Source organism: Trichogramma pretiosum, unplaced genomic scaffold, assembly GCF_000599845.2.
Source record: "Trichogramma pretiosum strain Unisexual culture from Peru unplaced genomic scaffold, Tpre_2.0 scaffold4, whole genome shotgun sequence".
NCBI classification, from domain to species: domain Eukaryota; kingdom Metazoa; phylum Arthropoda; class Insecta; order Hymenoptera; family Trichogrammatidae; genus Trichogramma; species Trichogramma pretiosum.
This window is the reverse complement of record NW_019641688.1, coordinates 506,654-529,231: the sequence shown is the minus strand read 5'-3', so window position 1 is coordinate 529,231 and position 22,578 is coordinate 506,654. Positions and strand designations below refer to the sequence as shown.

At 45.5% G+C, this 22,578-nt stretch overlaps 1 protein-coding gene across 7 annotated transcripts in view; it reads right to left on the bottom strand.

Annotated features, from left to right (window-relative positions):
* Window positions 1-22,578, bottom strand: part of LOC106656205 (prolyl 4-hydroxylase subunit alpha-1) — a 135,774-nt gene that overhangs the window by 51,667 nt on the left and 61,529 nt on the right. The window contains exon 2 of one of the 7 annotated variants that reach the window (XM_014376964.2): window positions 11,882-11,928. The exons of the other annotated variants lie outside the window; for them this stretch is intronic. The gene's annotated coding sequence lies outside the window, so the exon portion shown is untranslated. The remainder of the gene's footprint in view (window positions 1-11,881; window positions 11,929-22,578) is intronic. 7 annotated transcript variants of the gene reach the window in all.

Sequence of the window (22,578 nt, the reverse complement as noted above, 5' to 3'; positions counted from 1 at the left end):
TATGAGGAGAGAGAGAGAGAGAGAGAGTTGACTCGTCGTCGCCGTCGTTGCGTCCCGTCGAGACATCATCGCTCACCCGAAACGTCTCTATCGGTGGAATATAGACAAGAGCGCGCCACGTGACATATTGAATGAAGCGAGCGGGGAATTTTGCGAAGCGTAGCGGGAGAAGAAGAAAATCCGAGACCCCGAGCTGCCACGTTGTCACCGACATCACACACACACACACACACACACACACACACACACACACACACACACCCGCACGCGTACATATATTATACCCCGCACATCTTTCGGGTAAAGAAAAATTTCATCTCCGAGTCTTGTCAATCTGGCCTTCACTGCGAGCGTATAGCGGGCACGTGCAAAATCCTTAATGTAAAACAAATGTAGAGCTTGCAGTGCAGCTTTTACACTCGCTCTCGCGTGCTGCAACGTATATATAGAGCCTCGATAGACTCGGAGCAGTGGCAGCTCTCCTTCTCTCTCTCTCTCCCTTTCGAGTCACTACCCGTCTCTGCACCTATCGGTTTTACGTCAGGCCCAGGTAGAGTTGAGCGCGACAAACGATAAATTTTACTCCTACTCTAGCTCCGGCTTCTCCTCGCTCCCTTCCTTCCTTCTTCTTTCGCTGCTGCTGGTGCCGCGCGCGCGAGAGCTCGTATAGTAATCCTACCTTATACTACATGTACGCGCGAGCGTCCTACCTTCCTACCTGTCAGCTTGATTCTTTCTCCCTTTTCGAGCGAGCGAGCAAGAGAGAGAGAGAGAGAAAGAGAGCGAAGGAAATCTAGCACGGTTAATAGTAGTGAAAGCTCAAGGCGGAGATTCCGAATTATCGGAAATATCTCTCGCTCGCTCTCAGCGTCAAAGCAGCAGTAACAGCAGCCGATAGCGCCCGTCGACGAGGAGCGTGGTGGAAGGTAGCGTACCGCACCGGCCGCCCTTTTTCATCCGACCGACAACTACACTCGTTTCCCTTTCATTTGTCGTTCCTCCTACTTTTTCTTTCTCTTCTTTCCTTCCTTTTTTTTTTCGGCGCGCAAATTTCTTTTCCCGCACATACCGGGGCTTTTGCTCGTGCGCACGCCAATGTTTGGCCCAAAGGGTAGAGCCGAGCTGCGACTGAATAAGAATAGTAGTAGACGACGAAGGCGGAGGCGGCTCTCTGTACGCTCCAGGCACAGGGGGGCTGGTTGGGCGAGCTTTGATTGTCGAAGCCGATGATCGACATTTTACCATTGTCGCGTGAGAGATTTTTGCTGATGTTGAATTTTCCGCCGACTCCGATGCCACTGAGCGCGTCAACGCCACAAATCTATCGCTCATCGCTCCTTTCCTATCTCTCTCTCTTTATTTTATATTGATTTGACTGGGGTGCTCGTTACTGCTCTGTTGGGCCGTGTACGAACCGCGCGTAACCAATGCAAACAAGCATCGGCATCAGCAGCAGCAACGATGCTCTACCCCGCAAGCGTTGATTAAGTGATTATTTCACTGATTACAGAATTTCAATTACTCGGTTTTGTTTATTTATCTTTTCCTCGACGCCGCGGATATGCGCTGCAACGTATAACGAGATAGAGAGGAAATTTCGTACAAAAGCTAACGCGTAAACAATTGCAATTGACGTACCTTTTATCGCTGAGAGAGAGAGAGAGAGAGAGAGAGAGAGAAATGGAAAAACACAGGTTCTCGAGTACGCAAAATACAGACAGGAGAGAGAGAGAGAGAGAGAGAGAGAGATAATATGTATGGCAAAGCCAAACACCCGCATATATATCGGAAATGTGCCTCTCAACTGGAACTGCAGCGGCAGCGCAGCAGCCAAGAAAATAAATAGCCGATAAGCGGAGTGGAGTATACAAACCGAGGTATAAGCTATACATATATATTATCCGAACAATCGGGCGCGCGACGAGCTAATCCATGCTTGCGATGTATATAGGTAGATGCGTTCGTGGCTCTACTCAGCCATAGGCTTCAACGCATGGGAAATCAACAAAGAGAAAAGGAAGAAAAAAAGCTGCGGGAAAGAAAGAAGCTGCACCGCCGAGACTTTGTTGTGATTTTTTTCCTGCGTTCTATTGGGCGCTCGCGTATAATATAACAAAGCGGAAGTAACGTTCGGTGCTGCTGTTTACGTTTCTGCTCTTTGATTAGCGCCGCGGGTACTTTTTTTCAATACGCGCGTATACATATATATTTTCGGCGCGTAAAATGTGCGGCTCGCGCGTAATATTAAAAAGAGGGAAAAAAAGTCACCGCGGCGCAGTGGTAGCTGCGCGTTATACGTTGCCGTTATTGTCGCGCTGACATTCGGCGCGACGACGACAACGACAGACACGCGCGCGATACATCATCGTTTCTAGGGTTACCGCGTTCTCTGCTGTGTTTTTGAGCCGGTTCTCACTCTGTTATTACCGTCACGACTAGTGGTGACCAAAATCCCTTCGAAAGCAGAGGGCCAACAGAAAAAGGAGCATCGATAACAAGGGCAGAAATTATACCGGAGCTCGCGAACGAACGTGCCGAAGAGACAGGCAAGATATAAATTGATTAAAAGCTGCACTCGACGCGCGCGTGTATAACAATATTATAGATACGTGGCGGCGTTGTCGCGCTCGCTGCGAAGCGTAGATCAATATAGATTCAATCGATACGTACTCCGAACCAAGTGATTAGATTATGCACAGGTGCACACACACACACGTGGCGTGGCATGCTTAGATGAATAAAATTGGAGATCGCGCGCAGACGATCTGTATATTGCTGCGTTGCCGAGTCTCCGTATACTCTCCTGCCTCGGAATGGACGCGCAGCCCCGAATATGCACATATCCAATATGTATTAGTTGCAGCGATCGCGAAGTGTGCCCGGCTAAAAGTTATTAACCTTTCACCCTTTAATATAACTTGTAGCTATATTAATACACGTGGCGCGCATCTCCCGATATTGTGTAAAGCTCGAGACAGAGTCGTTTTGCCATAGCGAATTAATCCTACGTGCTCGCCCTCTGCCCCTTTTACAGTACGCGAGAGCTGACCCTCTGCAGCCCTTCCCTCTCTCTCTCTCTCTCTATATATATTCTATAGATGTTGTTTCTGTGCACCGGGCACGAGCTCGCTGTAGCTGTTGGTGCTGTAAACTTTCCGTGTAAGTGCATTACGATGTCGCACGCGTAGCCGTGCAGTAGCCAGAGCGTAGCTTCGACCGACAATTTTAAGCCGTATAAACTACTATATTGCGCGCACGAGGAACGCAGAATGTAATATGCATCGTACGTATATAAGTATGGAGAGAGAGGATGACCCTTGGCAGGCGTTATAAGCCAATAAAATGGATATTCTCGATCGATTAGCCGGCTCGCTGCTGCCGCTGTGCAAGCTCGGCTGCATGAATAATCCAGTCAGCGATCGATTCTCAATATTATTATATACACACTGCTGTGCATGTATACGCACGAATCGACTATACATCGTGCGCGTCGAAATCAGCTCTCAGCCGTTCACATGTCCAGCGCTGCTTCGGATGTCCTAATTTTGTTTTTTTTTCTAGAATACATATCGCTCACATACTTTACATCATGTCCAACAATTGATATAATCATCCACTGCATTCATAGCACGTACGTACAGTTCACGTGAACATATCCTCACGGTGGATTATATAAGTCGGCCCATGGCAATTGAATCAGCTAGCCGTACATGAATAAACGTGCACGCGGCGACCTTTCATAGATAACGATCTCTCTTACTCACAGCTTTCAGCTGCCAGACACTTTTCTCTACATCTACCTCTCTCGGTCTGTCTCTCTTTCTCGCTCTCGGCAGCAGCAGCAGCAGCAGCTCGAAGCAAAAGGACGACGTAGCATTCAGCAAGTTGGATTACAGGCCTCGTCTATACAGCAGCAGTATAGCAGCACGCAACGCAAGCGGAAGAGACGTCCGACGATGCACACGTACATATTTGGGCTCGTTATGCTCCCCAGCTCAACGAGCTCTGTGATGTCCGCAGGCGGCTCCGTATATACATCTAAATAAGCTAACGTATAGTAGTAGTAGTCAAAGCTCCGTAAGTCAAAGTCCACGTCGTCCTCGTTCTCTTGCTGCTCAAAGTATCACACCCTTGTGTACATATAATGCAAGCTATATGTGAGCGAATGCGTATGTAAGTGTGCAACGTAATCTACGAGTCGAGTCCAGTGAGGCGGAGAGAAAGAAAACGAGGGCGAAAACTTCGGCAGGTACGAGACAAGGTCTTGGATTGAAAGTTTTAAAGCTCGCAAGCTCCAAGATTTACTATCTCATGTTCGTACTTTGCATCGATGAATTCTCACTACGAATGCGAATCGTCAAAGAAGTATGTATGCTTTATTTATCAAAGTTTAATAAATACGTGATCATCGACAAAAGAATATTCCGTACAGATCCAAATCCAACCTATGTGTCGATTAATTGCAAAAATTAGTTATCCGCCGGTATGTATCTATACGACGTCGAACGACCGCGTCGAATGCCGAGAGAGATCGAGATGATACATACGCCACGAGATATTCTATTATAACTCGATGCATACTCGGGGAGCTTTTGTACGAACGCGCACGGCTAATTAGAGACATATCCTATCGCCAATTCTCGCTGCCGTCTGTGCGCGCAGCTAATGAAGTATTCGACTTATACGCGCGGCTACCGCAAGTCGATTCTATTTCCACCTGATTCGATAACGTTCGAGAGCGCAATCGCCATACATGTTCTATAATGCATACAGAAGGCAAAAATTTTCGACTCTCGAGTTCGGTTAGAATCATATAAAGAAATAAAGGCAAAGCAAAACCAGACGTATATGAGCGCGTCCAGCATAAGTCGGCCACCCCGCGCGATTACGGCATTTTTGGCCGAAAGTGTCGTATGTTTAGCTCGCTCGGAAACGTTTACCAAGAGTCAGAAAAAAAATCCAAACACATAGATCGATAGATTTTTTCCTCCTCTTTCTAGTGGTGTAGCTTAAAAAATTCTTAAAAATTGATTTTGAGGTTAAAACTCGACTTGAATGTTTAAGTTCATTTTCCCAAAAAATGTATTCTCCGATTTCAATTTAAGTTGTACCAATCGAAAGAGGAGGCAAAAATCTATCGAAAACCATGTTTTCCAGGATGGAGAAATGATAAGAAGTATTAAAGATATCGAGAAGAATAGCCCGGGACGGCGCGCGCGGACCTGTTTTCCGTGCGCCAGCGGCGGCACACGCGCGGCGCCGTGTCTTTGTCTTTTCGACTCGCTCGTTATCGCTTAAAAAGGGCTGGAAAAATAATGTTAACACATAATTCGATAGATTTTTTTCTCCTCTTTCTGATGGTGTTATTGAAAAAATTCCTAAAAATTTTTTTCATTGTCAAAACTTGACTTGAATTTTTAAGTCAATATTTCTTCTAGTATTTCAATTTTGACCTCAAAATTAACATTACCAATCGAAAGATGAGGAAAAAATCTATCGATTTACGTGTTTAAATTATTTTTTCAGCATTTTTTCAGCGAGTCGAAAAGACATAGGCAGGAAAACAGGTCCGCGCGCGCCGTCCCGGGCTATTCTTCTCGATATCTTTAATAGTTCTTATCATTTCTCCATCCTGGAAAATATGGTTTTCGATAGATTTTTGCCTCCTCTTTCGATTGGTGCAGTTTAAATTGCAATCGGAGGATACATTTTTTGGGAAAATGGACTTAAACATTCAAGTCGAGTTTTAACCTCAAAATCAATTTTTAAGATTTTTTTAAGCTACACCACTAGAAAGAGGAGGAAAAAATCTATCGATCTATGAGTTTGGATTTTTTTTCTGACTCTTGGTAAACGTTTCCGAGCGAGCTAAACATACGACACTTTCGGCCAAAAATGCCGTAATGGCGCGGGGTGGCCGACTTATGCTGGACGCGCTCATATATGTACACGCAGAAGGCGGCGTGCTTCTATAATGTATATAACTGAAAGCGCTGCACAACGCCACGCGGTATCAAAGGAAAAAGGGATGATTAATCGTTGCTCGTACAGTAGTAGTAGCAGCTCGTCTGACGCGACGACGAGACCTGACTCGACCGCGAGACTGTGGCCTCGTACATACTGGGTATATACTCGCTATTACACATACATATATACAGTGCTGGATGTAGGAGGCATGTAATTGACAAGAAGTTGAGGCGAGGGAGAGACAGTAGAGAGAAACAGTAGTAGCGTCGTCACTACTGTATTACTACCACCGTATACACGTATACGCGCGCAAACTTGGAGAATGTAAGGTCGAGCTCCCTCGCAGGGGCGTATATGTGTGTCTGACTATACTGTCGACTCTACTACTGACTCCTCTCTATACTCCGCACTCACAGCTAGCTGCTCTACACAGCTCCTCTGTCTCTCTCTGCGGTCCTACTAATTTTCTATACTAGTCGAGTGTCGGTCCATCTGCGGCCTGCTCGCTGGCAACCTGACATCCGTGCAGTAGCTAGCTCTTATATCCACCATCCGCACACACTACCCCGCGTATACACGGGAAAAGCGACGCGGCCACTGCTACCACTACTACTGCTACTTCAGCTTGGCTGTATTGCTGTCTCGGAGAAATTCTGTGCATGCGTCACAGGATAAAGAGAAAGAGCGAGATTCGTATCGCTCGGCCAAGTAGTCCCCGACTCCTAACTGCTGCTTTCGATTTCCGACCTTTGATCGAGGCTAAACGCCTGCGTACGTTCCTTCAAAAGCCAAACCGTTGACTCTGCGCGGTATTAGCTTAATAAATCCCCTTGCTACAATATATATAATCCGATCGAGGATATACACGAGTAATTTTTATACCCTCTCGTCGATCGAGAGCCCCGACAAATTTGCGCGCGACAAAATTGTATATGTTTGCCATGGAAATGACAGGCAAAAGCACACACCCTATATAATGTGCTGTTCGTAGACGAACGCGATGTACCTCTTTGTACGTGTATAATGTGTGCACAAGCTCAGGGAGAGAGAGAGAGAGAGAGAGAGAGAGAGCTATAGTAAATAGCATACGTATACGCTTCGGTACGGTATTCCAATACATAACCACAGAGAGTCAGCACACGACTTGTGTGTTATATACATATCAGCGCTGGGTATGCAGCAGTAGCACAGCAGACACGAGAGTGCATCGCTCTCGCTCGCTAGTGCTGCGCAGCTCGTCCAATTTACCACTATATGTATACACAGCGAGAGATTTCGCCAAGCAATGTTTTGCTCGCGCGCGCCCAAGCCTTTATTGTAGGGTCGATCCCTGAGAGTGCAGAGTACACATTCGAGCATTCTTGGCTTTTCCAACGACGCACTGTATATAATATAAGCTAGCTGCTGCTGCTGCTGCTGCTGTTGCTGCTCAGGTAAGCCTGCAGGTATCGCATCGAAAGAGCAGCAAACGCGAATGAAGAGAATGCGGTATACAGTAGCACGACTCGTGCGTCGCTAATGTCTTTGGCCTAGATTTAATTTTGTGTACGTTCAATTATGGCGATGTATCCTTTCACCGCGATTAAAATGAAGATTGTCTTTGAATGTTTATACACATTCTCCTTGCTCTCCACACCCAGACAAAAAAGGGCTAATATTTGCTTTGTGCTAGCTGCTAGACTCGAGCGTGAGCGAGAAACTACCAGGGCATTTATATTAGCGTATAAACAAACGAAAAGAAAGAAGAAAAAATAGTAGAAGAGGAGGAGAGCTGCTAGCCCAAAGCTTTACGCGCACGATATAAAACTCGTGAGATATCTCGCTTTTCTGCCAGGGTAACGCGCGTGCGAGAGAGGAGAAGCAGACGAGAAAGAGAGATGGCGAAAGAGAGAGAAAGAGCGACGAAAATCCACACATGGAGCTCGTAAACAGCCATCAAATACAACGTCCACGTTTCTCAGCTTCGGACCGAGAGCGACCACAAATCCAGATTAGCAACGACACATACACACAGGTATGTACGTATACGCGAAGAGAAATAGAGAGAACTGTGACTGACAAACGTGTCGCGCAATGCTACGGTGTGCACACGTACACACGCATACAGGCAGGCAGGCAGGCACATATCTTACAGTAAAGTAAAATCCTCGTTATCTATCTGTATACAGGGTGAGGTAGACGTGCGAGCCGGCGATGAGGAGGGCCGGGAAGGGGCAGCTACGCGTCGGCATGAAGTAAATCGGAAAAGTAATTAAAGAGAAAGTCGCGAGAAATGTCCTCTCGTCGTCGCTAGCTCGCGCGTCGTTTTCCTCCGGTGTGTTTTGATCCAGTTATTCCTTGCCGAGGTGCTGCGCGTGGAGAAAGGCTTAAAAGCTTCTGTCCATATATCTAATGATCTCGCGCGGTGCAAGCTCGACCCGCAATAATAGTGCACCGTAGTGGTAACGGGAGTGTAATAATAGTTCTGCGAGTAGTGTGCGAGTCTATCGTATCAGAAACGAGTCATCGCCAGAAACCGCTTTGGATATTATTATTTTTTCTTCTCGCGGGGTACCGCACGAGCTGGCTGTTCTTGCGGCTCGCACTCGAACACGAGTGGTATATACCTTAAAACTCTTCTTTCGCGAACTGTAGCCGTCGGTCTCTGATTGTCTCGCGTACGACTACTCTCTTTCTCTATGTTTGTCTTTCATTAAATCCACCATCCTTTCGCAGTTGACTTTCGAGTGTTTAACGCGCTGACTGCCGTGTCACACCTACGCTCTCTTGGACATTATTATATGTATGACTTTTCTCTCGCTCGTCTAGTTTCTCTTGCACGTGGGAACAGGATCCGTGTGCCGTCCTTGAATTTGCGCGCGCGCGCGCCTCGAGCTTAATTTCCACCGTCCGTCCGTCGTCGTGTGTCCTTTTGTTTCAATTTTTTTTCTCTCTCTCCGTCTCTCGCGTTTTTCTTTTTCTCTCTTTATTTTCCTCTCGTCTCTGTAATTAAAAACGCTTAGATTGAGTGCGTCACACGAGTGACTCCGAGAGGCAAGCACAAGCAAGCAAGCCGAGCTCGAGCTAGAGCGAGCGTGCGTGTGCTTTTCAAATTTACAATGGCCAGGGTGAAAATTGTTTTAATTCAGTGCCTGCGAGCGAGGCAAGCTGCACACGGCCAAGTGAAATACTCGACTCTTTTGCCTTTCTTATTCTACTTTCTCGCGAGAGTCTAGTCGAGAGAAAGAGAGCGAACGATGAGCGCAGCAGCAGCACCACCACCACCAGCGGCGGCGGTAGCAGTTGCGCTCTGTACTTCCATAATATATACGATTACATTTTACATATACGATTCAGAGCCCTGTTATATCGCGTACAGGCAGTGCAAAATTTCGCATTTATACCTCCGCGACTAGATATATGCGCCTACGCTATATATGTATCTACGCTTAAGCGCTCGCGAATTATTACTCTTTCGCTTCGTTTTTCCGCGCCGCGCGCGGGCTTGACTTTTAGTAATTACATTTAATTTACGCAATATAATTTCATTGCGATGAAATGAAAAAAAAAGCGGCGCAGCGTGTGCACTATACATACTTTACGAGAGGCTCGTTTTGCTTTTTCTCTATATCTCCCTCTCAACTGCTTGTGTGTGTGTCATATGCCGCGTGTATGTATGTAATATGTTGAATGCTCACGGCGCATAGACAATATTTTCCAATTTTCCAATCATTCTAATTGACGGGCGCGCGTGCGGCAGTTTCGATATTTCCATACTGCGCCTCGACGCGACGACAAAGTCTAGCGCGCACAGCCGCATATTGACTGATGCGGTGTGTAACTTCACCGCAAGAATTAAGTCAAAACTACACCGTACGCGAACTCGCGTGTGTGTTATATGCGTGTATGTGTGCATGCTGCGTGCAGTGTGTACCCTCTCTGTGCCTGCCGTCCTGCGCTTGTAGCGATCCGTTGTTCAAATACTCACTCACCGCACGAAGCTCATAATGTTTCATACACGCGTTTCGGCTGACTGCAGAGAGCGAGAGAGGACGAGGCATATTATAATATGGCAGCGCGTTCGCAAGTTTCGGCAAGTCGCGCGCATCGAGCTTTCGACAGCGGACTGGCGGGCGGGCGCGTGCACGCTAGCTTGTCAATTATGCACACTGATACGGCGAGCAGCGCGCGAAAGGATGAGAATATTGAGAGAACTCGAGAGAGAGAGAGAGAGAGAGAGAGTGAGAGCACCTTATATATACGTGTGGCACGCGCGCGCTCGCTCTCGGCTCTCGACGCCAAAAGGTAATCGGCGGAATTATTTACTCGTAGAAAAGCTAGACGACGTACACCGGGAACGTGCCAGCAGCTGAGTAAAAACCATCTCTGTTCGCTCTCTCTCTCACTCTCTCTTTCTTCCGCCACTGGAGCGAGATCGTAAGGGAGTTCTGCGTTGCTGCTGCGAGCTATACTGTACCAGCTATACGCGCGGCGAATTCATTAAACCGCGCGCGCCCGCGCCTCGCAGACATTGTTTTACATAATGAAAACTCGTCAAATATTTACGTTTGCCGACTACGCTATCGCGCATATATCGCGGCTCTGTACTACTGTACACGTAGTACTAAATAAGGAGGATTGAATTTTCGATTCGTATTTAAAAGCTACAGAGAGAGAGCTACTACATTGCTTTTGCTAAATACACATATACTACTGCGCGGCGGCGGAGTGCGAATGAGGAGCTCATTTTTAGGATCAAGATTAAGCTTGAGTAGAGATCGGAGCTCGCACCCCTCATTGGGTGCTGTATATATATTATCTCTCCTTGGGGAAAGTAGAAAGTTTTTGTGTATAACGGTAAACGAATCGATAAATTAATACCGAGTCACGAGCACGCGCCTCCTGCTTCTGCTATGTATAACCTTCTGCCCACCGCCCATACTTCATTCGCGCGCGGCGGTGCGCCCGCGTTATATTATATGCATATACAGCCACTCAAGCTCATCTTTTCTCTTTCTGTCTCGCTCTCCTTCTCGCTCTCTCGCTCGCTAGATATATATACTGCGGCTGGAAGAGAGCTTGCAAGCTCCACACTACGGATCCACCTCGAGCTCCCTCGCGGCGCTCGCGTGAATAATCGTCCCATCGTCATTGAGTTATGAAGTAGCGCGCGGCAGCACCACTACCACCTCGCCCAGCACACGGGACTTTTGAATTTCTTAAAGGTACAGCAGCAGCAGGCAGTCGTGGCCGAGGCTATATTGCTGACTAATGCTCCGACGATAGACTTTTGACGTCGAATTTTCCACGCGCGTACAGGAGCGTATCGGGCCAAATAGATCGGCTTCTCTCGTATACATCTACTATAGGATCGAAGCGAAGCTTGCGTGATACTTCGAATCTGTGTTGCTGCTTTACTGTTGCTGCTGTGGTTTCGTTCCACTTGACTCGAAAGCAAGAGAAAGAGAGGGAGAAAGAGAAAGACAGCTATGGCCCGATGGCTATGGGTGAATACATATATTTTTGCCCTCCCATCTCGCGCAAAAGTGGAACTTCCGAAACAAATGACGCTATATACGTACGCGTCGCTTCAGGCTCTCTCTCTCTCTCTCCCTCTCACTCTCTGCTCGCAGGAAATTCGATTCGGCACTATACGGGCGAAGGGCGGCTTCTGCTACGCGCGCGTGTATGTATGGGGAGCGATTATATGGTCCATGTGCGCGTTCGTCCGTAACAATGAGATATCTCTCTCTTTCTCGCTCTTTCTCTCTCCCGAGAGTAGTGAGCGTAAAAAAAGAAGAATATAACGCAGAGTCAAGCCTCATTTTCGCTGGTTGTATATACGCGACAAAGATAGAAAAAAGGGAGGAATCGGCAAAGATAATGAGCAGCAGTAGCGAAGCTTTCGTCAAAAGATATCTTTTCAAATACTTACGTAAACGATTCACGATAAAACAGCTATAGAGAAGAATCTCGACTCACCTGTGAATCAGAAAAAATAAAACTCGGTTATTACATGAGATTCTTTTTTTCTTACTTTCATATCTTGAGGAAAGATTCGTATAATATATTGTGCTAAAATGAAACGTACATAATGCAATCGTGTTTACATTCAAATGGTTTCATTTTCATATTTAACTCGTTGCAGCGTGCGCGCGCGGGCTTCGAGCGAAACGAAATTGAAAAGCTCGGGAACACGTACATTTTTTCCTCTCGGTAATTTAACGAGTGTGCGTGCGCGCAGATGCACTCGAGCTTATTAAAAATACAGAGGGAGGTCGAAGAGGGAATGGGAAAGGAGGCGGCGGAGGGTGGGGGAGAGGGCGATAGAAGACGATATACTTATAGCCATAAACGTATCGCGTAAACGGACTCTCGCGCGCAGCAGCAACAGCACGACGAAGCGTATATATACGAACTGCTTGAATCAACTCTCTCACTCTCTCTCTCTCTCTCTCTCTCTCGGGCGTTTCGTTCCAAACGTCAGGATGCAGCGCATTCAAATGTTACGAGCTTTGGCTCCATAATACAGCGGAAAGAAGGCGCGAGCGTAATATGTATACTCTCGTATATAGAAAAACTGTTGCCTCATGCTGCTGCTACTGCTAATGCTACTGCCGTCGTCGCTGACGCCGCGCGAGTGGATTCAATGGCTGTGATTTCCGTCGAGTGTATGAGTGCGTTTTGTACGCGAGAGAAAAGAAATGTTTGCGAATATAATACGCGTATACTTCTTCTCGGACCCGAGCAGAGACGAGAATAAGTGTATATACGTAAGACTCACGGGTGCAAGCACTATAAATAAAAAAAAATACACGCAAGACCCTGCGCTTAATCGCGGGTAAATATTATGTACATACACGATCGAGCTTTTATTTAAATGAATGACTGATAAAATTGTACGATGATGCGTGTTTCAGAGGAAACAATTGTATTCGCGTCTAAGAGCTTGGGGAAAAAAAAAATTATGGCCTTATGAAAAAGTCGGACTTTTGAGAAAGATGCTAACACTCTTTTTTTGACTGTATATACAGAATAAAACCAAGAAATTACCAAACCGTCGAAAGTTCTACATCGGATGCGGACTACACCCAAGAAAATCGAGACTCGAGAGCGAGAAAAAACAAAAGTACAGGGGGAGAAACGTATCTGTATTATTTTATGAACAAAAAAGATGTGCGTGCGGTTAAAGTAAAAGTGGGGGAAAAAAGAAGAGAAGCTACGCATTTTATACTGCAAACGCGCTTTTTACACGGGCGCGCAAGAATAAAAAAGAATAAAGTACGTAAGAAAGTACACGAAACGAATGCGCGTTGGAATCGTTGCGGATGCTCCGCACGCGCGATTGTATTTTAAACACTTTAACCGCACGGTCAATCTTGTTACGCGTTTCTTCTTTTTTTTTTCTCTTCTTACTTTCTCGGTCCACAGCTTAGGTATTCTTCAAAGCACAGGACAAAGAAGGGAACGCGAGAGGAAAAAAAACGAAGTTTTATCGTCCCATCCTTACGCCACACCACAACGCCCAACCCCCACGCCTCGAATAAGTCACGATATAGTTTACGCGAATGAAAATTTTTGACTTCTTTTGGGCTATTCTCATTCTTTTGTAGAATTATTGCGCTCGCGCGTTTGCATAACTTTGTATAGTTTGCCCACGCTCGCAAGCTCATTGTTCCCGCGCGCGGCGTGCACACGTGCTGCTACGTCAACTGCCCTAGCGTACTTTATGTCGTGAGCGCGCGAAAGAGAAGGAAAGACTAGAACTGGGTAAACATTTTTAGAATTATTATATGCCACGACTGCCAGGACTGCTTTTTTTTGTAAACCTTCGTTGCGCGCAACTTTCATTATAGGTTCACATGCAGGCGCAAACACGCGCACAAACGGGTACGAGCGAGTTATATATTCTGCATTTCGGGTAAAGCTCAAATATACATAAAATCGCATTTCCACTTATGTATACGCGAGTATAAGGAAAATAGCCAAAAAAAAATGTTCGCGAGGATAAACTTCTTGGAGCGTAAAGTATGTGTATAGAAAAAAAAAGCTCTGTGTACGTGCATGGACCAGAATGTTGCTGAAAAGCCCAACAAAGTCTCCCATAATCATGACCCTCATTCAAAACGCGTAAATTGAATCTCAACATAGATCTAAAAAGTTTTTCGAAAAAAGGACGAAGAAGAAGCAGAAAAAGAGTAGGATTGAGCTCAGCCGCTATCCCTTGAAACTGGCATCTACATATAGCGCTTCGTGGCAATCGTTGAGATGTCGCGCCACTGCGCAGGAAAAATCCAGAGCCTATACGTTAGTATGTATGTGTGCACTGTGCATGGAAAAAGGAGAGAACACGGAGAGCTTGTACACGGGCCGGCGCCAAAAGTTAAGAGTAGTCGTCGACGTCGTGTAGTCCAACGGAGGAAGAAAAAAAGAGAGAAACGAGAGAGTCAAACTTTTGCCGAGATAAGATAAAAAAAGGAAAGAAAAAAAAAAGAAAAAGCGAAGAGAGCGAGGTGAAATCCACCGCACGAAGCAAGACTTACGTGCTACACGTCTGTCTGCATGCCCCACACGTGTACGTAGTAGGCTCTCTATGCAGACGAAAAGGGTATACGTGGCAATAGCATCAGCAGCAGCAGCGAGCAGGAAAAGGGATGAAGCAAGTTTTTCGAAGTGAATCCTAGATCAAAACGCGCTCGCATGCATTAGCCCCTCCCTTATAATAACAGGGCGGGAGGAAAAATATATCGCATCTAGAGAGAGAGAGAGACTGCGTAAAAAAGATGTCTTATCGGTCTGGCACACGGCGCGCGCAAGCGTATATAGCTTCATGAGCTTTTTATTTTCATCTCTATTTTCACACCCCTTAGGTTGAGCCGTAAAAAAATCATTGCAGTGCGCGACGCGCGCGCGCGAGAATAAGAGAAAGATCGAGAGATAGAGAGAGAGAGAGAGAGAGAGAGCGAGAGCAAGAGACAGTGAGCGAGAAGCTTTTCTTTTATTGTCTTTTATTTCCTGGCTACGATTCCGGGATAGAGCGTGCGCGAGCTAGCTAGGCTGCCGCTACGCTGCTGCAACTACGTTTTCTTTTTATGATTCGTTTTTCCGCGATCTCTTATATGAGCTTATTCTTTCAACGCGCTCGAGTGCGTCGCGCGTGCTCTATATATATGTGTTGGCGCTACACTGTGTGCGGCTCGCTTTTTTACACGCTTGATTTATTTCAGTGGTTAAAGGGTCACCGCCACCGCTCGAATTATATGGATCTCGCGGAATATACACGCACACCCACGCGCGCAAAATTTGTTACGTACTCGCAAGGTCTGGCGTCGAGAAAATAAAAAAGGAATTATTCAAGCAAGTGTCTGGCGGTGCCATACGCATAAAGTGCAAGCACACACGAGACTTCGGGATAAAGTCAATCTGTATTCATTATTATGTGAGCCTCGAGCGCAGCTCGTATGTGTATGTGGGTGTTGGTGGCGGTGGCATGCATCTGCGCAGACTCTCGCGAGGCTTAATCTGTTACAAAGCTAAGGTCCTCTCTTTCGCTCGTCCCGGGGGAGAAATGTTCTCTCTCTCTCTCTCTCTTACTCTTACTCTTACTCTCTCCGCGGCTTAAGTTTTAAGTGATAAAGTTGCACGCAGCTCGCTCTCTCTCTCTCTTGAGCTACCGTCGCTCGTGTGCGCGCGTGCTCCTAAGTAATCGACAAATAATTACAAACTCCGCCGCACTAACGCAACTTGTTTGCGCTGTGCAGCTCTATGCAAGTATGTTTGCATACCTTAAGTCGCGCAAACCTGTATATATCTACGTGTGTACGCGAGGGATAATAAACTTAAGCGCATAACGGCGCGGGGGGTAAGAGTGAAAAAAGAAAAAAAAATAATAATAACTCTCCACGCTGTGTTTATGAATTTGACCGCGAAGCAAGATATCCTACTTATAAATACATGAGTTTGCGGGTACATGTCTCTGCGCACAGTTGCGGACGAGTTTCGTTCGACTATAATAAATCGATCGCTCGATCATTTACACACGTAGCCACAAGCTGTGTTCGTATTACATATATATCTGTATATAAGTTCGATGTCGGGGCGAGCTCGTGCGCTCGCTCGTGCCTTAGCCGCACCGAGGTGAGCTCCGAAGGAAAACCACTTGAAAAGTTTATATACGATTGCGCTTTCCTTTCCTTCTGCGCTGGAAGCTTAAACGCATTGGCTTGTATATACATTGTGTATATACAGATATAGAGTCAGAAGACAAATGAGACGAGTCACGTTTCGCGGCTTGTGCAGCAGCAGCAGCCGCAGCAGCTCTATGACAGACACGTAGCGTATACGTATATATCTGCTGAAAAATCAGCTAAGCCTGTCGATCGCCTCTGCACTAGCACACACACACACACGAACGAACATACGCTCACTCCCGCACACAAGCTTTTAATATGTTTTACGGTGGAGCTGATGCTGGTGCTCGCTATATACGGGGGGCCGAGAGCCAGACTATGCTTAATGCATGGCGCGTCGTAAATGATGAAATTGCAGTTATAGCCCTGCACTCCGGGCTCTATGGCCGTGATATAGCTATATCGTGAAGCGCGCGGATATACGTGAGCTGCTGCCGCTGCGTTCGGTCTCACCAAGAGAACCATTTTTATTGAATCGAATTGCTTTTCTCTCGCTTGGGCTTCTCTCGCTCTCTTTGACTGGGCGCGCGCGTGGCTCTGCGAGCCAGCTCGACTGTAAGCTAGAGAGCTCATGCTGCTGCTGCTGCTGCTGCACTCCATTAATTTATCCAATATATCGCTTATCGAGAAATCCTTTTTGCTTATTATAAACAATTTACGTGGCTTTTAATGCACTGCGATGGAACGTCAACAAATTGTAATTTCGTGCGTTTAATAATATAGGTGAATATATATGCGGAACGAGAGGAGTAGAAAAAAAGAGGAACCGGGTCGATGCTGCGGGCTCGATCGGCCGAAACGAAAAAACGTCTCTGCCGCCGCTGCTGCGCGCGGATCCGGGGCTCTTTTCTCTCTTTTCTCGTGGAAAAAAATAAGAATATCCATCTTTCTTCGCTCGAGACATGCGCTCGCTGATTCTCTTTCCGAACTACAACAACAACAACAAGAATATTTTTCTCAAACGCCAATTCTCGAGGCCGGAAGAAGAGAGAATACGCGAGCTGTGTACATCGCAATTCAAAGCGTGCGTATCCAGCTACACCCAATCGAATCTGTTCCATGCTATGTGCGTGTGCGTGTATGTTTATATGCGGGGATCTGTATATGTGTATGCGCGACACCTTCAATTGTGTCATAAATTTACGAGTCATGAAAGTCCTCATCCCCTTTGCGCAGATCAACATACACCTCTTTTGACAGCTCTCGCGAGAATCATACGCGCAACTGTAATAACTTTTGGAGAAATCCACCCCGTGCATATGTCGCGTTCATTTTTTTATGCACATATGCATAAAAAAGTCAACATTTTATCATTTTAAACAATAATTTACTTATCTTTTTGTTAGCAGATAGAAAATCACCTCCTACTTGTATGTTCAAAAATGGCTAGCCACTTGCCGGGGCGACTTTTCTCTTATACGCCATCTACCGATCGGTCTTAAAAATTAATGACAGATGTAACGTGAATGCAAAATGGGACTATTGACGGACTCCCGATGGAAATTGTTCTCTAGATGATGATGATGCGAGTGAATCGAGTTCGGAGAATCCGACGAGAGCAACGAACTTTTCAAGAGTAAAAGAAAAATATAAGAATTGGTAATAATCTTTTGATGTTCAATAAAAAAGTTTGTGTATATGTTAATTAAATGGTTGTCTGTGAATGTGTTGTACCTCTCACACCTCTTCCCAGAGAGAACGAATCTCTCGACCTATTGGTTCAGACAAAGGGGTAAAAATCCTGAAGAAGTTGATGTACCGTACGCGCAGGAAAGCTACGTTGCACAATAATCGTCGATAAAAAATAGATTCGGAAGTAGGTCCTGCTGGTACCGGTAATTTGAAAAAGTAAGGAAAAATCGTTTACACTCGTACTAGATTCATTTGATAAAATCACTACTATCGACTATTCTAAGAAGAAACTTAAGATTATCTTTTTATTCGAAGCACTACTTGTAGCTTCAAAAATGTCTAACCATTTGCGGGAGCGACTTTAACGTGATGCGCCAGCTAGCGATCGGTCTTGGAGTTTGAAGTATAAAGTGGGTGAGAAATTAATCAATCTAAATAATTAATATTTTTATTGAGCGAATGTATGATCAATACCGAATCATGCATGAGCTTGAGAAAGACCGAGATAGAAGACATTAATTAAGAGCCATGAGCTCCGAGTTCTACTCTAATATTGTGTAAAATAGACTAATCAATACATCATAGTTACAACCGCGCATTAAATCTTTGTTTTTCAAATTTTTAGAATTTTTAAGAAAAATGTTGATAAGTCGTATACGGATGAAGGATTTGAAGCGGATTTTATTATCTGATTGAAACGTGGTCATCGGAGCAAAGAGCTAGACCATGCGGTTTGCAGTACGATGGTGCGCGACACGGGTTTTGAATCAAAAAGCTCGCTTCTCTCGAGTCTGCACGCCGAAAAAGGAATAACCCTCACCAAGATAGAGAGGACAGCAGCAGCAGCGGCCACACGGCATTATATGAAACACACACAGCGTCAGAGCGCCAAAGAGTATCATCGAGTCGGAAACGTAATCCTCGAGCCTGGGCGAGCTGCACGCGGCATCAGTTATACGGAGTGAGAGAGAAGAGCGACGCAAGAAAGCTCGGATTTCGAAGGGGCCTCTCCACTGCCGCATATACTGCCGCTGCTGCACCCGAAGAATCCGAACAAAGTCACTCGGGAGGGATGTTACACACACCCGGCCTTTCGAGGCGTACAGAAGGATCTACATAAATCGGCCTCTGTGATCGCACGAGCGAGGCTCTTTTGGACACCGATACTTCGGTATATATATACGCTGTTTTCGAGCCCGGCCGGGTTTACCTTTGCTGCTCCGTAGTGCGCCTTTTCACGTTTGTAAAATCTTCGTGCACGTATACCAAGTCTGTTTGTATACTCGTTAGCTTGATGGAAAAGGAAAAAGTAGATTTAAGCCGGCTTATCGCACATATAACATAAACGCACACGTTCACACACGCGCGCGTGCGGGCTCGATATATACTTTGATCGCAGCGAGTCGTTTGAGAGTACGAGTCACACAATTCGCCGAGTCAATTAAACGGATAAATATGAATGATTTGGCTGGATATAATGCAAGGCGCGCGTGCGGCGCGCTCGAGTTAAAGAGAAAACTTATTTGCGCTTTGGCTTGTCCTCTATAATTAGTTTACGCACAAGTTCGTCTCTATCCTTTATCTATCTCTAATTCTCTCGACGAGCTCACGAGACTCGGGATGCTTATACGTGTTTACTCGCAGCGCAACACACAGAGACCCATATACGTCATTATACGATCGTCGGGGGCTTAAATCTCGCTCGCCTTAGCCTCATTAGCATGTAGCCTTATAGTTTATCGTATATAACCCAGAAGCTGCTGCTGCTGCCGCCGACACCGCTCAACTTTGCAATCCTAGGCTATTATCGTAATAATATTGAACGAAGCGTAACTAAGCTCGTTATTTCTTCGCATAGCAGCAGCAAGGAATATACGTCTTATCATGGATGGGGCAGAGCAAAGCAAAAAAATACACGCGCAGACAAAGTGAATAAGGTTTCGGGTTTTAAATCCTTATCCTTGGGTAAACGTTATAGCGGGACAGGCAAGGCGACGGGGGTGGCTCTGCGTAGGCCTTGAAGAATTGTATTTTAATCAAGACGTTGTCGCCGTCTCGAATATCTTATCTGCATTGAATTTCTCGCGTGCGACTCGAAAGCTCTATAGATATACGGAGGTTTATTTTCCATCCATCGATGATGATGTGTGTACCGCAAGAGCTATTATATCGCGTTGCATCATTATTATACGGACGCTTTTAATAATCCTCCCGACACACTGCGAATGGGCTATATAGCTCGCCCGGAGATGTTTCAACTTTTAACGATGCCTCTCGCTCGCCTCTCGCCGCCTATAGCCGTTATTATTTAATTCCTCGATAAGACTCGAGTTTAAGGAAATATACATATCGATTTCTCTGATTTTCGCGCTCGTAATTTCCACTAGTTGACAATGCAAAATTGAAAAATAATACTCACGATGCCAACAAAAGGGGGAGCGAGTAAGATAGCAATTTCGAAGAAAACTTGGCGGGTCGCGGAGGTTCAATTTAAATTTCGATTTCTATTGTTCGCTTGAGTAATACGTATGCGGTGCAGCAGCAGCAGCAATATCGCAGTCGCAGAAATGACTTTTTCCAACAAATACATTCGCACGCGCACGTTTCAATCGCGTTGCATATAAAAAGGAGGAAAATTATTCACGCAACGACAAATGAGGAATTTTGTTGTATTCCTATTGAATATCGTGTCTCGTTGTGCGCGCGAGAAAAGCTCAATCCTGCGCTGAAACGCCTTTCTCCGCGAGCCACAGCACACCTTTTATACGGCAAGGATTGACGTGAAAAAGAGATCAAATCTCGGCTACTCTTTTCGCTTTTTTCCGACCGAGCTTGAAAAATACATCCAAAAAGAAATTTCAAAAATTTTACTTTGAATCGATAACGCGATACGGATAAAGTTCTCGTTAAAAAAGCGTAAAAAGCTACGTAATGAAGACTAATTGATAAAAGAAGGGCAGAAGGTCAAGCTCCATTGTAATTGGAGTTTCATATATAAAGGCTATATAAGAGAGAGAAGAGAGAAAAGAAGGGTTGGAATTTAAAGTCAAGTCTAATTTATTAGCTTAGTTAAAATATCTCGAAACGACACGGAGCTTTTGTTCTTTTCCTTGAGAGATCGCCGAGACTGTGCACCAGCGTATAAGCGAGAGGGAAGCAAAGAGGGATTTTAGATACTGCTAGTATATACTATCACTAGAACAAATGCACACGTATAGTAGCATGAAGCTTAACGAGTTTTATAGATCTTGAGTGTTCGCTTTCGTTTTTTCCTTTTTTTTCCTTTCTTTTTTTCTTCTAAGTATTATCGTGAAGCGAGAGGTAAGGATCGTTACGAGCTAATTTTACATCGTCATTACTCGTTGTTCCTCTCTCTCTCTCTCTTTCTCTCTCTCTCTCGCTCTATATCTAGCGTATAGAGCAAACGTATAGAGTATAAAAATCGATTTTTTCTCTGTCTTATCCCAAAGACCTATACCAATGTGTACGCATGGCCTACTGTAACGCGATCTTGGAATGCTTTGCGCGCCGCGAGAGCCTCGGTATCGGGTGGAAATAAAAAATCATCGCTCACCTATATGAGCTCTGAACGCGCGCTCAGCGCCTCATGCTCGGCGGCTCATGCTCGGCGGCATTATCCACGTGTCACTTAGCTTCAAAGGTATTATATGGAGCGCTCGCGTGCTCGGTATATGAAACGCGCACCCGTGTAGTTATATAATAGAGCACAAGAGAGCAGAAAGTAACCCAACACTCATCGGTCTCTATTAATTTATACCTTCTTTACGAAGAGGTAGGTAAGTATATATTTTACGTGCACGCGACCCTTTTTTTTCTCAAACTCATTGCTTAATTGCAAGATGCCACGACGAAGGCAAGTACGTCGACTTATTAAAATTGTGCGAGATTAACGCGTTGGAATAAAATAAAAAATCTTTCCTTCGTAAAGCAATCAATTTCTTTCCTCTAGCATGTTCCACCGATAACCAGGCGCTTTTATACGTGTGTATGTACGTGGGGACGAAGAAAACCACGCGCGACATTCGTCTTTGCGCTTCGGGTAATACGAGCTTGCAGCGGCGGTGGCAGCAGTGCGAAGATGGAAAGCTTTTTTACTCACGACGCTCAGCTGTCGTGGAGCATAAGAGAGAAAGAAAGATTCTCTACTCTCTTTTGCCAAACCCTTTGCGGAATAACTAGAACTGCTTTTCGGAGCTGCTACTGCTGTTTTTTTCACTAGTACGTACATATATGTATATACGGTTCGCTGTGCGTACTTTACCTACCGCATCGTACTACTACCTACTGCTACTGCTGCTGCTCCTGCTGCTGTGGTATATGTCTTTCTTGATATGGGTTTTGTGCGTTTGCTCACTTCTGAGATCAAGAGAATGGCTGCGTTTGATTTTTTTTCCACACTTTTTTTTCGCTCTCTCTTTCTCTGCTCTCAAATTAAGGAAAAAGTGAAAAATTTATAGAAACCGAGGCGTGTGCGTGTATTCTTTTTCTATCCTTCTCTTACATTTTTTTTGTTCTCAGCCGATGTAACGCAGCAACGTGCAAACAATTTTCTTAATTCTAGACCATTTGTAAATTGCACGCGTGCGGCGAAGAAAGATAGATATTATATTGCCGAGAGTAGCGTGCGTGTGGCTGAATCGGCCGGGTTGGTGCATAAAAATATTGTGCATATGCATACGTATAAGAAAAGCTCTTGAAAGAGCTTTTAAACAAAAGATCGCGAATCCAGCTTTTTTCAGAATCCACGCGTTTAGGTATCATGCACACAGGCGGACAGACATTCGTGAAA